The sequence below is a fragment of the Aplysia californica genome, unplaced genomic scaffold (genome assembly GCF_000002075.1).
Source record: "Aplysia californica isolate F4 #8 unplaced genomic scaffold, AplCal3.0 scaffold01016, whole genome shotgun sequence".
Lineage (NCBI taxonomy): Eukaryota > Metazoa > Mollusca > Gastropoda > Aplysiida > Aplysiidae > Aplysia > Aplysia californica.
Genome location: NW_004798286.1, coordinates 52,186 through 66,437, shown reverse-complemented (window position 1 = coordinate 66,437; position 14,252 = coordinate 52,186).

The following is a 14,252-nucleotide window of genomic DNA, read 5'->3' as shown; positions in this document are numbered from 1 at the left end:
TGTGTGTGTGTGTGTGTGTGTGTGTGTGTGTGTGTGTGTGTGTATGTGTGTGTGTGTCGTTTGCTCTCTGTCTCAGAGGTTTCGTTGGCCGCTTGCAGTTAAAGAGCACCGCCACCCTCCCCCCTTTACGCCTCACACACACACCTTTGAGAGAGCCCACTGCTCTTCCACTCATTTTTAAGGAATTTGAAATCTGCCCCTCCCATGCCGGTTCAGCGAGCTTAACTTTTAAAACTCTTGTCTCCTTTGGGTTGAGGAGCTACCAAAGGCTAAAGATGGAATAAAGCTAGCACTATAAACTCATCCTGCATGTTTTCTTTTCCTCCTTACCCTACTCAACCAAGCCAGTTGTTTCGGAGACAGTGTTTACGACGCTTTCCCACTCTTAGATCAACTGCTTTTCTCCTTCTACTTTCTTTCTAATTTGTCAGCCCATTTCCTTGGTTTCGGTATAATCTTTGGCCTTCGCGTTAATGGGGTAACCTACTGAGCTTGTAGCCCGGAGAGATAACGTAGTCAGGTGCCAGATCAGGTCTCATAATACTCATACCAGTGCCAAGGATGATGCACAAGGTCGTGAGAGACATTTTGTTTGTCTCCCTTCTGTTTTAGCCGTTACAGCACTAAGCTTCAAGCATTCTATTTGACCTTTTTCTTAAACTCAGGTATTTTTCAGTACTGGTAATTCCTCTTAGTTTACAGCTTTCTTAGACTTCATTTTATCTCAGTTTGTACAAGAGGACCAGATGCTGTAAATAATTTACTGTCCCACCCCCTCTCTCCCACGAGGATGCAATTTATAAGCTACAACCTCTCTCGCTCTGAGCTGGCCGAATGTCTATTAACGTTGTCAACTGTCTATCTGATAGCAATAATTATAGAACCTCTTAAATCCCATACTGTGGGGCCTACATTTGAAATGACCTATTCGTTACTAACAGGGCTTTTTTTCTCATGTTAAAAAAACCCAAAACAAACTCAAACACCTCAAGCTAATCAGACTTATTCAAGAAGCAGGAACTGATACTCAAGTGGGGAATACCACCGTGCCTGTCAGGGTGTATTTTGCTGCGGTATCCAGCTCATCAAGATAACGAAACGTAAATAACAAGGAATAGATTTAGTCAAGGGACACAACCCCCCCTCTTACACTCCTTATCAGCGCTTCGGTGTTTGGCTAAAACCGCACAGAGATTCGTGTGTATTTGAGTGGAGGGGATGGTTATATCAGAAAAGTTCTACACCTCTTCACCAAGCAAAGATAGGTCTAGTGCAAAACCATTGCGCATAGATGTAATGTCAAGTGGTCTGCTCCATTTCATAAAACGCCCGATGGCGTCGCTATTTGGAGAACATCGCCTATAATATTCTTACGCTGTTCTTTCCCTTTTTTTTCAAAATATTAATTGGTTTCCTAAAAATGCGGGAGAAAATCCTTTGAAGCGTTTGATACTGCAAAGGTCGTTATAACGAAATGTCAATAAACTCGATAGCAAAAAAACTAATAACGGTCAAACAGCTTTAATTTCTCATGCATGACTCTGCCCTGGCACTGTTTTTTGGAAACGTTTTAAAGCAGTTGTCGGACAATTGAGATCATTTATGAGTTGGCATTATCTTTTCTCAGCTTAACTGATTTTGATTTTGGATCTATGATTTTTCCTTCACCATGCCCCCCCCCCCCCCTACTCTAACGTTCTACAACCTCATTGTATTTTGTACAATTTCAACTGGCCGCAATGGAAACATTTCTATTGTCCTTTCGCTAAAATCAAGGTTAAAGTAACATATTTGATCTAGTTGTTCAGGATATGTACAACTGATCTAAACAATCCCCCGCTTTAACCCTCCCTCCACCCCCAGCCAAAACTGACTGCAACAACATCGAAATAACAAGGACATCGAGAGTGTTATCAATCCAGTGAAAGAGCAGCCAGACTGTGTTAAGACTATAGCGCTAGCCAAAAGGTCACGCAGTAACAGAGCAGCCCTGGTTTGGATTTCTGGTGGGATGTTCTTGAAAGTGGTTTGTGTAGGTGTTTTTTAAGGTACTTTACACACTTCACTTGGTTCTATCGAAGAGAGACGTTATAATAGAAGGTCCAGTCTCTTGAATTATCTCATAGTGAAGATAGAAGGTGTGCTGCTCATTATTATGGTAATAATAATAACAAGAAGAAGAAGAAGAAATAGTACTACTATTACTACTACTACTACTACTACTACTACTACTACTACTACTACTACTACTACTACTTCTACTACTACTACTACTACTACTACTAATAATAATAATAATGATGATGATAACAATAATAATGATGATTTAGGTCAGGTCAGCCTTAGTGCTGCTACCATAATGACAGTAGATGGTACTACCTGCAGCTGTTCCTACTGCCTTGTAGGTGCATACGGGTGTATGAAAGGTTAAGGGAGTAAACCCTAAACAAATCCGGAGGGAGGGGCCCTAAGGCAGTCGACAGGGAGGAACGATCCGAACTGTCTTCTGGCAGCCTCTGCAACTTTACTGATTCCAAATGTATTGACCTCGTCTCTCCTTTGGACTAAATCAGCTAAGTCGAGAGGGGGTTCGTGCAAATTGGGCAAGGCACGTTCTCCATATAGTCAGGCCCAGGCATTTAGCTTAGTTAAGATTTCAAGATTTCTGGGAGGACGCTGCAAAAGAGCAAATACAGCGGATCAGGCCCACAGCTCAACCACAGCTACAACAGCATTTATATGATTATGGAGAGGACACTCCATCCTTGTGACGAGCAAGGTAAAAAAAAAAACACGGGAGGTGGCAGTTTACGGGTTATAAGACATCCTTATTTGGCGAGACAGGATGTCGCCACGGGTCACCTTTGACGATGGGAGTGACTATTCAGTCACACTGATCAGCTACCGCCCGTCTCAAACTGGGCAGCCCCCAGTCAGTAAGGTGCTGATCCGCCACGTCGGTTTGCTTCTATGGGTGTATGGAGCTAGGACAAAAACCGAAAGGCAGACGTTAAATCCAGCACCAGGCAAGTAAAACTAACCCCTTGGAAACTGGGGACCTGGAATGTTAGAACAATGACAACCAGATTGGACACTACAAACCTGGAGAAAACAGGGGACATCAGAAAGACAGCAATCATAGACAGGGAGCTCACACGACTCAATGTAGACATCACTGCCCTGCAAGAGACAAGACTTGCTAACTCTGGTACCATCAGGGAAAAAAACTACACATTCTTCTGGAAGGGTCTTTGGGAAGATGAGAGGAGAATCCATGGTGTGGGCTTTGCCATACACAACAGATAGCTGAACAGGATCAGCACCCCTCCAAGGTATATCCGAACGTATCACTGTCATGGAAATGGAAACCAAAACTGGAAAGGCTCGCTTCATCAGTGCCTATGCCCCAACTCTAACAACAGAAAATGAGAAAAAAGACCAGTTTTACGAGGAACTTCAGGATGCAATCAACAGCGTCCCAAAAGCAGACCAACTGTTTCTCATGGGCGACTTCAATGCAAGAGCAGGTACTGAAAACAAAGTATTGCCCACCTGCCTTGGATCTTTTGGGCTGGGAAAAATCAACGAGAATGGTCAGAGACTCTTAGAATTCTGCACAAATAACAACCTTTACATCACTAACACCTTCTACAATGGCAAGGACAGGCACAAGGTTTCTTGGTGACATCCATGATCAGGCCATTGGCACCAAATTGACTTCATCATCGTCAGAAAGAAAGATGCCAACATGGTAAAGCAAACAAGATCCTTCTACAGTGCAGACTGCAACACAGACCACCTTTTAGTTATAGCTAAGGCAAAGATAGCCACAAGGAAAACCCCAAGAGCTGAAAAACAAAAGAAACCTAAGATCAACATAAGAAATACCAAAGACCCAGCGTTAAAGGCAAAATTTCAAGAACATGTTAAAGAAGAGCTCCAGCATCTAGATAGCTCATCCCCAGACAACAAGATTAACAAAACAACAGTACGAGACCTTCTCTTCGCCGATGATGCTGCTCTTGTTGCTCACAGTGAATCAACCCTATAAACGATGATGGACCGCCTATCAACAGCATGCAAGGTCTTTAGCTTGGTCATCAGTGTTAAGAAAACAGTCATCCTTACCCAAGAGGGTGCAGAGCAGAGCCATATATGGCTGAACGACAAAGAACTTAAGACAGTGGACAAGTTCTGTTACTTGGGGTCTACCATCAGCTCTACAACATCACTTGATTATGAGATCAACATCAGGATAGGGAAAGCAGCAACAACTTTTGGAAGGCTGACAAAACGAGCATGGGAAAACAAAAGATTAACCATCAAAACAAAGATCAAGATTTACGAAGCATGTGTCCTCTGCACACTCCTTTATGGCTCTGAAACATGGACCTTGTGCAGCCGACAAGAAAAGCGCCTCGACATTTTCCATCTCAGATGCTGCCGCAAGATCTTAGGCATTTCGAGGAGTGACAAGGTTACAAATGTTGAAGTGTTGATACAGGCAAACCCCCAGAGCATGACAACTATCCTGTGTTTAAAAAGATTGAGATGGCTTGGCCATGTCAAGAGAATGGATGACAACCGAATTCCGAAGCAACTTCTCTTTGGAGAACTTGCCCAGGGAAAGAGACAAAGAGGAAGACCAAAATTGAGGTACAAAGACACCTGCAAAAACAGCTTATCTAAGCTTCGAGTAGATTTTAACATCTGGGAAGAAATAGCTGAGGACTGGAAAAACATGGAGGAAAATTATAACGGAAAGAACTAAAATGCTAGAGAACAGCCTTAGAAACAACCAGGCTGAGACGAAAGGAAAACAGCGGAAAAATAGAGTTTCGATCTACGACACTGACATGCAAGCACTGCGACAGAATCTCCGCTTCAAACATAGGAAGAATCAGCCATGATAGAAGCTGCATGAAGACAACCTTGAGACTATCTTAAGCTAAATTGACCGTCTGCATAGACGAAAAGAGCCATACAATGATGATTTTGAGAGGCTGTATTTTGCTCTCTTTTATTTTCCTTGTCCAGCTTGTACAGACAAAAGGAATTATCATAGTCACCTCGTGCAATATTAGTGAAACAATTCTCTCTTTTTCTTCAGCGTGATAAACCCTTTTAAAATTTGTTTGTGTTTTACCGCGCTCACAAATGCATAAGGTCATAAGAGCACGCGGGACACATTAAACATTTTCAGTTGGTAGGACAATTTGAATTTTGCTCGGTTGGCGACCGAAGACAACTCGTATCGATTTTGGACCCCAAAGGGTTCATAAACGTGCCCAGCTTGCGCACGGGATCTCAGAGGTTTTTTCGCCCTTATTCGAGAAGACTAGGTGTTAGAATTTACCAACCATAAGATCAGGGGTGTTGCTGAAAGACAACAGTAAGAAGGAGCCAAGGAGTAGCAGTAGAAAGGCTGCAAAAAGAATAAGGAGCCAAGAGGAAACGGCAAAGGAGGTGAAGGGGTGGGTGCAGAAAGTGAAGATGAAAGCAGACGACACAACAATGTTTAGTGATTAAAAAATAGGATGGAAGGAGACAATTTTAGAAAAGTAAATATTTCGTCACTGTTCGGATTTAAACCCGGGAACTATTGAATGAGATGCAAACACGGTAACCTCTCGATCACGAGAGCCTCCCCCCCCCCTCCCCCCTGACAAACCCTTGGCGTGATATTGTATAATAAGGAAGAAGAAGAAGAAGAAGAAGAAGAAGAAGAAGAAGAAGAAGACATCTTTGTAGTGTCTTTTGGTGCGCCAATGTTAATCTTCCGTGAGTACAGCTCAAAATAAAAGGTACTGCTAACAAAACAAAATGAGTTTTTTACAGGTAAGCTACTCCCCCCCCACCCCCCCCCCCCCCCCAACTATAGATCATCATCATTTATTGTGACAGTGTCCGTAATACAACAATAATCTCCTTAGACTTCCCAGTATGTTGTAAATTTCAGATGAATCTGAGAAAGATTTTAGATGGATTTGAAATTTGTATGTGACTTGACTTAATTTAACTTGAAACAATTCCCTATTCAACTAGTGTCCTTCGTAGCATCTACTTCCATGGAGCAGCCACCATCTGGATCGACGTCTGTGGTACTCGTACAAATCACGAGGCTCTTCGCCTCAAATATAAAGTGAACATATTTCTAATGATACGAATAAATCTCAGTTACAGTTTTCACTTCCAAAATGAGAGATACATAAGAGGAAAGTTGGTGGATTCTAACACCAAAGGAAAAAATGATGAGTTGTAATCTTTTATCATGCTTACGAAAGGTACAAGACGAAATGAATAATAGTTTTACTGGTAATTGACACAATATTCCGTCAAAAGAATATTGTTTTCTTGTGGGCTGCCAATCCCCAAGACTATTTGTAATCTCCTGATTTTCTGTTTTCGTTCGCCGTCAAATAGGTATTCGTTTTTTTCCATTTGTTTGGGTTTTTTCATGATTAAGGCACGAATGCAATAGAGGGTAGTTATTATGAGAATACAATATTCTTTGGAGGTATTTTCACATAAAGAAAAGTGTTGGGCAATTATTACCTTTTAAAAAAGATTTGTTTTCAATATACTTTAAAACCACATTATTAGTTGGAAATACTTGGATGGCTCTGGAAAGGCGAAATTCGCATTTCTTGTTGACAGATGTATGATATAATAAGTCACCGTTTTCATTTTTAAAACATAGTTTTCCTCTTGGAATTAACCCGGTTTGAATTCAGTTTTTTCAAAATCAGTGGTACTTAAACAAACTATAATTTGTTTGGTTAACAAAATTAAATAAACCACTGACTATGTATTTGCCAATCTCAATGTCGTTTTGTCTAGTTTCTCCTGTTTGCACAGCTGTCTGTCACTCAAACAAAAGAGTTCAATGGCTTTCTGGCGCATTATGTAACCTTCTTGAGCCTGAGGACATTTTGTCTCCTCTTTTACTTGTCTTATGAATCTCTCATAGCTTTTTGTTTTTCGCCCAGCCTCATTTCTCCCGCCACTTATGGCAAGCGCAATGTCTTACATAATCAGGAGAGAGAAATGCAATTATCTCCAAGGTCTGGTTTGAAACCAGAAACACGGCCTAGTGAGAAGAGATGATGGTCGCGTGTCGTAATCCCCTCCTGAACTTGTAATGAGCTGAGGAATGTTACTGGTCCATCTCTCTAGACATGGATCGTTCCATCCTTCTTTTCTTATGCTAAACTTGGGTGCCTCTGTGGACACAAGAAGACCAAACTTGTATCGAGATTCCTAGAAATAATCATGCGTACAAGTGTATGACAAATGGTAGTGACAATACTTCTTGACAGTAATAATGACACATTACCCAGGGGAATATTCCAGAAAGTAATGTCTGAACTCGTTACCATAACATCAATGTTCGTTACAAAAGCTTTCTACATGAAGGAAAAGTATAATATCGTTTCGAAGACTAAATATTATGCACCTCTTAAAACTCTGAAAACGAAACTGCAAGTAGGTTTTCGTCTGCATGTCACACAGCCTACCATGGTCCATTAATAGTTATAACTTACTAACCCGTGAAGGCAGTTTTTTTATTGTGTGATGTGTATACAGTTATGAGGCGTTCTGTGCTATTCATTGGGCGAAAGTCATAGTGTTTAGGGTTTTTTGTGAGCTCTGACGATCATATAAGTGTCGTGGAACTAATTAAAGACAACCGACATTGTCAACTTTTAAGAAACCTTTTTAAATATCGTGCTACTCTAAAAAACCTAATTACACTGATGGAAACGTTCGACGAGCCATAAAAACATTTGTCCGGGGACAAATCGTTTAGCATTTGTTAGGAGCCGTAACGTTAACGTCATCATCATCATCATCATCATCATCATCATCATCATCATCATCATCATCATCTCTTCATCATCATCATCATCATCATCATTGTTTTTAAAAGCAGAATACGTAGGGAGGTAGGGACAAGCAATGACGGTGTATAATAATAATGATAATTCATCATCATCATAGTCATTGTTTTTAAAAGAAGCAGAGCAGGTAGGGAGGTAGAGATAAGCAGCGTCGGTGTCTATTAATAATGATGATGATGATGATGATGATGATCATCATCATCATCATCATCATTGTTGGCAGGATTGGAGGCGTGAGCAGCAGCAAAATTCAAGTTACTTCACTTTTACTGTTTCCTTCCTCCTTAGGATGTCGAGGACAGGTGCAAGTTTCAGTCCTGTGCTAGGTGTGTAGCGTCTGATATAGATATGTTAAGTTGTTCCAGGACCTTCTTAACCCCATCCAGCCAGGTCTTTCTTAATCTTCCTCTTGATTTGAAACTGCATTCTCGTGTCTTGTAAGCTCTAGCCGCTAGTTGTTTCTGGGGCATTCTGGTTAGATGTCTAAACCATTTGACCCTTTGACGCTCTATGAACTGTATTACTTGTGGTATTCCAGATTGTAGACGTATGGTTTCGGTTCTTATGCGGTCTCTTCTGGTGACGTTGATGGTTTTGCGGTGACACCTCATTTCGCATGCATTGACATTTTCTTTCTTGTGTTTTGTTTAGAGACCATGTTTGGCACTGGTATGTTAATGTTGGTATGAAGATGCTATCGATGAGCTGGGATTTCACTTCAGTTGGGATGTTCTTGTGACTGAGCAGGGATGCTAGCAGGTAGTGCATTTTCCTTTATTGTTCTTGTTTCTATTTCTTTGTCCATACTCCCATCTTGTGTGAAGATGCTTCCCAAATATTACAATTCCTCTTCTTGTTGGAGCTGTGTTCCATCAATAAGAATGATATGTTTCCCTGGGTTTCTGTTGACCTTCATAACTTCTGTTTTTGAGATGGAGAATTTCCTGTTCAGGTGTTTACATTCCTCATTTAGTTTTGTGGTGTGTTTTTGTAATCCGTCTTCATCTGTATTTGATATACTCTGGTCATCAGCAAATAGAAGCTCGTTCAGTTCAGTGATATTGCCTTTTGCTGCTTTCGTGATCTTATCCATGTAAGTGATGAAGAAAAGCGGAGAGAGAACACACCCTTGTCTCACCCCAGACCTGATGGGGAACCAGTGCGATAGCCCTTCTGTTGATCTTACGCCACACAGGCTGTTTCTATAAAGTACCGTGATGTTTTCCAGCAATTGTCCTCTTACACCATATTCCTTTAAGATTTCCCAAAGTTGACTTCTATCTACCTGGTCAAACGCCGTTTCCTGATCCACGAAGACGATATTGAGGTATTTGTCATGTGCAATGGCAGTCTCACACAACTGTCTTAATGCAAAAATAGCGCCAGTACGTCCCCTACCTTTTCTGAAACCAAACTGGGATTCACTGAGTTGAGCCTCTACAACTGGTCTCATTCTCATTTACAATATCTTGGCGAACATTTTGCCCACATGTCTGAGAAGGGAAGTAATAGGAGAAAACTGTAGCGACAGCAGCTCAGCAGCAAAAGTAGCAATACCGGAATACCAACAAAGATTTTCAGATCTCCATCATTATCTCTTCCAAGATCATCGTAGGCCCAAGGCATCAAACATTTTTTTATACTTTTCATTTCGAACGGTATATGAAGAACAAAAAGCATCTCTACGGTATTTGGTATATATAAAATTAAGGCGCCAGTTTTATTAATTTTGTGAAGATAAATATTATGGGACCCGTGGACCCCCCCTCCCCCTCCCACCTAAAAAAAAGATAAATAAATACATAAATTCAAACAGAAATGAATAAATACACAAAAATGAATAAATAAATAATAAATAAATACATAAATATATAAACCCCACTCCCTAAAACAAAACCCCAAAGCAAAACAAAAATATGACAGGAAAATCAGGAAGGTCAGAAGATAGGTGGGCATGAAGGTAGATACGTGCATCTGAGGGTTCACTGTCTGTACGGTTAAATGTCATTCTTGTCTGTGCTACATCATACGAAAGAATTCTCTGCTTCTGAAAGGGAATAATTACTTGTCAAGCGCAGGGAAAGACTCGACTGCCGACTTCTTTCAGCTACTATGGCGAGTATACAGAACTAAATAACTCTTTAAGTCCACGGGAAATGAGGGGGTCGCGGGGGAGGGGAGGGGAGGAGGATATTGTTCTCTTTCATCGGTCACTCTTTTGTCTCAAATGCAAGCCATGTTTGTCCTCTAATTTGAAGTAATCGATTTGTGGCCCAGTGTCGTGACAAGGAGTCATGGTGGCACTAACCAACCGTTGAAGTCACACAACGCATTGCAATACCATTAGCTTTGAACATTGGTCACAGCACCATTACTTCTAAATATTGATCATAACACCATTACCTTTAAATATTGGTCAGAAAAAAATCTTGAAAATCAAAACATCAGTAAAAGGCTGATAGTCGTATTAGAGAGAAACGATGGCCGAATACACAGTGAAACATACGGGGATAAGCAATGACAGTGTTAATAATAATAATAACAATAATAATCGTAATAATAATAATAACAATAATAATAATAATAGTAATAATAAAAATAATAATAATAATAACAATAATAATATTAATAAAAATAAAAATAATAATTTAATAATAATAATGCATGTATTACAATGATAATCACTACATGTAACTGTCTGCGTGCTTTCGGAACAATAATCTTGAACTTAAGGGTTTAGAAAAACATGTATTGCTTTCGACCACCCCTACTGTCGAGACTAATTGACGACAGTCCTGTGGTCATATGTCTTTGGAATGCATCTATTATAAAGATACAGATAAGTATACATAAATGAATTCTACAGTCTTGATTCCCTTGGAAAATTTATTCTACAACGGCGTTCATAAACATGCAAATACATTAATACATTAAAACGTGGATTGTACAAAATATCACAAACATAGACAAAACACAAATAATTGCTGGTCGCCGCTGTGCAGCGCCCTGATTTTGAGTAAGGGTCATCGTGCGTTGCTCAAGGACACATTCAAGGGACAACCCACCCAAATGTCGTGTCACCGACACACACGTGGTATTATGAGCTTCAGGTCACTAACCAGCTTTGAACTTAGGCCAACGAGGTAATAAAATAGTACTGTCTATTACCCCCTTGTCTTATATACTGAAGAGCAGACGCTCACACTTTCCAAAAAGGTGGTATTTGAAAGCAATGGCCCAATTCTGGAGGGTTTTATAACAATGCGTATCGATCGAAAGCATGCTCTTGGGGATGTCGAATGCTTCCTTCGTTTGTATTTTGAGGACTGAAGATTTTTAAAACTCATTCGCTACGTATTATTTTCGGCTTGTGGACAAATTTTTTTCGGGAGGGCGAAATGAGAAAAGTTCACAGGTCTTAGGGGCCATAAATTCAAATAAATATCAACATATTATATACCAACATTTTCAGAATGGTTTGTAGAATACATCTGTATTGTTTATTTGAGTATTTTTCAACTTTGGTTCCTGTAAGAGGCGATTATGCAACACTATTGTGATTGGCTGCGGATAAAATTTGAAAACAAAAAATTTACAATCTCAGATGAAACTCAAAAAATATGTTTGCACCTAGTCAAATGATACATCAAAATAACCATAACTGTATATATAACAGGAAAATATTGAAAAATGAGCAGTTATTTACATACATTCCATAATATTTGTACATTTGGATCATAACCTCCGATATTGAAAAACAAATTTTTAAAAATAATTTTGAAAAAAGGACCCCAAACAGAAAAAAACAACACTCGTATCTTATATGGAATTATTCAGAATTGCATTTGGAATAAACCTATACATGTCTTGGGTGGTACTCTTTGAGTAAATTCACCAAAAAGTAGTGATTTTGGGGAGAAAAAAATATTTTGACTATTTAGACCTAGGCCTAGATCTAGCACCAAAAAATATTGATTTCTCAATGACAGTGCACTGGCAATTTGAGTCCAGTAGTATCAATATTATGAGAAGAGTCCTACACTTCTTCAGTGAGCAAAATAATGATACATTTTGTTGTGTAAAAGTACATAGACTGGTGTCTGGCTATAATTTGGGCTTCGCGATAAAACAATGTCGCATAAACTTCGAAATCGTGTTTCAAAACTGAATCAAAACTTCCGATTTTAGCGTACTGCCGGCACTCTAGCCCCCCCCCCCCCCCCCCCCACGGCTCGCCGTAGCGAATGAGGCGACAGAAAGGTCAGTTCCACCAGAATATCATGCATCGTTAACTGCACCCCGTGTCCCCCAAAAGTCGACGACTCTCAGGCCCCCATTTAACCACCTCCCATTACACCCACCCACCATCCACCCACCCCTTTGCATACCCAAACAGTCTTCGTCAATCTAAGCCTTTATCCAAAAAGTTAATCTTCTCGGTACTATTCATTTTTCTAAAATGTGCCGTAATATACAAAGACCACAACAAAGACATAAGTAGTTGAAACCCTAAGCGACGACAGCTTATGACAAAATACGAAAGCGACAGGCAAATTTCATTGGACACACTATGCGGAAAGAAGCATTGGAGAATATAGTAACAACAGGCAAGTTTGATGGACAAAGAGGCAGAGACAGACAGGGGGAAAAGATACTGGACAGGTTGACAATATGGCTGGGAGCGGCAAGAACAACAGACACCATGGCTACAACGCAAGGCAGATTGAAGTAGAGGTCCATGATCGCCCACGCCAGTCGGCAAGGCACCAGATGATGATATGTATATTACATATTGGGGTTGTTGTTTGACAGGTTTTGCTTACTCATATAGGAAGAATCATGTGTTCTAACTTTTGTGGGATTATTTTCTGTTAAGCCATATCATTTCATATTGCTAACAGTCATGAAAAAAGGGTTTCCCCTAAATGTATGCTATGAGAGTATTTGAGCTTTTATGACAATCTTCTCGGGGGGAGGGGGGGGGGGTTTAGAGAGTGAGTGTAGTGGGGGATTTAATCAAAAATCTCCGCCCACATGAGCACGCGATGCTACTCTTATTGGGACACCAGTCTCACGCTCAACTCATCTTTAGATATTTATTCTCCATACTTAAATAGTTACTTTATCTTTTATTCATCTGTCAGTCATGACTTCTCTACGAGAACGGAGGGTTCAGTTTTGTGCAAAAGAGAAACGCACCAGAAATCTCAAGAGCATGGACCCCGCCTTCTAAATGATGACTTTGCAGTGGCAGTGTACGGTTCGAAGATAGTATTACAGCTATGAAAGACTGAAGATTAAAATTCTAAAATAACGCCTAATTATTGATAGTCTTATTTATTAAAGGCTCAGTTACAGTGCTGGTGTGCTAGCACTCAAAACATTAGTTCAACTAAAACCAGTTTATATAGAATGAATACTATTTATCTTTATCTTTTGTGGATCTGTGTCCGTATGTATTTTTAGATCGCTCGCTTGTTTTTGAGTGTGCATGTATGTGTGAGGAGGGGAGGGGGTATGTGTATGAATGCCTAGGGTAGTAAAGAAGGGTACACTTTTCTTTTTAAAGAGGGACGTGGAGAGTTCTCTTGGTCGCAATTGTTTTCAGTACATTAAGGTTTAGCGAAAACGTTTAATCATCCCGAAGACTACTTCAGGATTGAGGTAACAAGGTGAAACGAAATCACTCTGTGGCTTTGGGATTGTAGCTGCTTCGCTAGCTTCGCACTTGTACATCTTCATTTCTTCTTTCACAGGTAGAAAAGAAAAAACACACGGTTGCAACTGGAGCTTAGGCTAACCATGAGTGACATTACTTCCCCTAAGTTTCCATTCAGTCTACCCGTCCTGAAAAGCACACGTTGGTTGCCGCAACAATAGTTACGGAAGGCTGGTTCGGAAACCTCAGGTGGAGCGTAAACTTGTCAGGAACATTTTGGTTAACGATCATTTTGGCAGAACTTTTCGAAAATTGACACCAGCTCCTCTTTGCCAGACACAATCTCTCTGAAAAACCAAGGATATTTTGTTATGTTTCCAGAGCAACTGATGCTCAGCTTTAGGCGAGTGGATTACGTCGTATAATCGACCTCGACCGTACAAAATTACTCGCTTAATTCCCGTCCCCAACTCAATATCAAAACTCAAAAGAACTAAATTTTGTACCCGAAAGAAGGGGGTGGTTTACTGTTTTTGCCATTTTCATAATCATAAATCAAATTGGGTTTCATGCTTGTTTATTTTCATTTACTTCGAGCAATATAGATTGGTAAGTCTATAGATTTTGCTTTGGAGCAGGAATATGCGCTATACAAATGCAATTATTATTATTTATTGTTATTATTATTATTA